The sequence below is a fragment of the Lolium perenne genome, chromosome 2 (genome assembly GCF_019359855.2).
Source record: "Lolium perenne isolate Kyuss_39 chromosome 2, Kyuss_2.0, whole genome shotgun sequence".
Taxonomy (NCBI): Eukaryota; Viridiplantae; Streptophyta; class Magnoliopsida; order Poales; family Poaceae; genus Lolium; species Lolium perenne.
Window position 1 is genome coordinate 25,392,470 of NC_067245.2, and position 2,113 is coordinate 25,394,582.

A 2,113-nucleotide genomic window follows, 5' to 3' on the forward strand; every position below is an offset into this window, starting at 1 on the left:
GCTGAATAAAGACTTTTCTTTTGACAATCAATATGTTGAACAGAGACTTTTCTTTGACAATTAATAGGTACTTTACTTATAGGGGTAAGATGTGCGTACTTACGTTTATAGGGGTGAAACTATACACGCATCGGCAAAGAGTCACACTTGCGCTCACCCAAATGGGCCTATCAATTAAGGCACCACTGTTTCTACCTGGCTGAGAGTTCCGGGATAATTTTTATGATTTTCATTAACTTTAGAGATTTTAAAATTTGAATTGAAAAATTCAGTATTTTAGATTAAAAATATGTTTAAACTTAAAAAGTTTGTGATTAATGTATAGTTTAGAAAAATAAAAAAGAAACCGAAAACACCTATCTCTAATGGACACCAATTGACCACACAGCGTGAGCGTGCACGCATAATGTTCGTGTTGAGTGATAAAAAGGATTCGCCAGAAAACAGAGATATTTTGCAACAAAATACATTTTGGAAAGGAACCAAAATGCCCAAAAGCTTAGAAGGCCCCGCTCAATGAAAATCCAGATTATAAAACAGTTTAGAGAAAAACTGAAAAACATGATGGTAAAAACAGAAAACCAAAAGAAACTATCAGAAAATTGCAGGAAACCCAGCATGAGTTGCACGAATAGTGCACTTGCTGGGCGGTAAATACGATTCGCGAAAACATAGATATGGTGCAACTACTCCCTCCGTCGCACCAAAAATGTTTCAACTTTGTTAAAATTTGAGTGTATCTGACATTATTTTTGGTGGGGCAGAGGAAGTAGTACATTCCAAAAAAAAGCAAAGTGACCCAAAACATAAAAGGCCCAGCCCAACGAAAATTCTTCCAGGAGAAAAGAAAAAAAATAGGGGCATTTGCAACATAAGTACAGTTCAGCAAGGAAGCAAAGTGACCCAAAACATAAAAGGCCTAGCCTAACGAAAATTCTTCCAGGAGAAAAGAAAAAATAAAATTAGAGACATTTACAACATAAGTACAGTTCAGCAAAGAAGCAAAGTGACCCAAAACATAAAAGGCCTAGCCCAGCTGAAATTCTTTCGGCAGAAAATGGAAAACTAAAATGGAGGAGATTATGCAACACAAGTACAGTCCAGAAAGGAAGGAAAGTGGCCCGAAACACCCAGCCCAACACAAGTACATTCCGGTAGAGAAGAAAAACAAAAAAATAAACGTCGACAGCAGGGATCGAACCTGTGCGGGCGTAGCCCAACAGATTTCAAGTCTGTCTCCTTAACCACTCGGACATATCGACTTCTTGTTAAGCTGCCTCTTAACATACTATATATTTACTATAGAGCAGCCACAGATTTTGACGTTACAACACTCTGCCACGCAGCACGAAGTAGAACGATGGAAGACACCAACAGTCCTCTCTTACATAGTGCGAATATGATGGTAAAGAAGCTGACATATAAGTGTGCGAAGAGATGAACGATCTTCTGAATATGCAAGTGCAATCAGCAGCCGAGATGCATGTAAAGAACCTGTGTCATCCATTGCTCATCTGACGCATGGGAACGACCAAAGACGAAAAACCCCAACACTTGGCCAAATTCAGCCGTCTTGCGCCGCCTGGCGCACCGCGACGGAGGCGACGGTTTGACGGGGGAGCGGCACCGCGGAGGGAGGGGCGAGCTCGTCTGCGTCGCGGAGGAGAGGGAGGAGCTCTTGTCAGCCTCTGTCGCGCCATTCTCGATCGGGGTCCGGTGATTCTGCCGCTGGTCGCCGACGAAGCCGCTGCCGCCACCGGTGTCTTCGACCGCGCTGGAGGACTGCAATATAATTCAGCTCGCGGGACGGACTGAGTGTCCTCCGCGGCCGCGATCGGAGGGTGGCCAGTCCGCCGGTGCCACCGGAGAAGCTGAAGAAAATACAACGGCATCGAGTATTGAGTGCGCCTATTCTTCACCACGATTTCGCCAGCCATCGTCGGAGGTAATTTTAGGTGAAGATAAAATATTTGCCCCTGTTGTTTGAAAGATTTTCGTCCATAACTGTGATCATACGCTCTTATATACAGTACTTGGGAAGTAAAAGCTGAACCTAGTGGTCGTGTGCCGTGTACGTGTGTGAAATCTGAACCTGCTGAACCCAGTTGTTGAG

General features: G+C 43.8%; 1 non-coding gene across 1 annotated transcript; it reads right to left on the minus strand.

Moving 5' to 3' along the window:
* Positions 1-1,180: 1,180 nt before the first annotated feature.
* TRNAS-UGA (transfer RNA serine (anticodon UGA)) lies at positions 1,181-1,262 on the minus strand. Its single transcript has one exon. It is a non-coding gene; the product is annotated as a tRNA-Ser (tRNA).
* Positions 1,263-2,113: the final 851 nt, after the last annotated feature.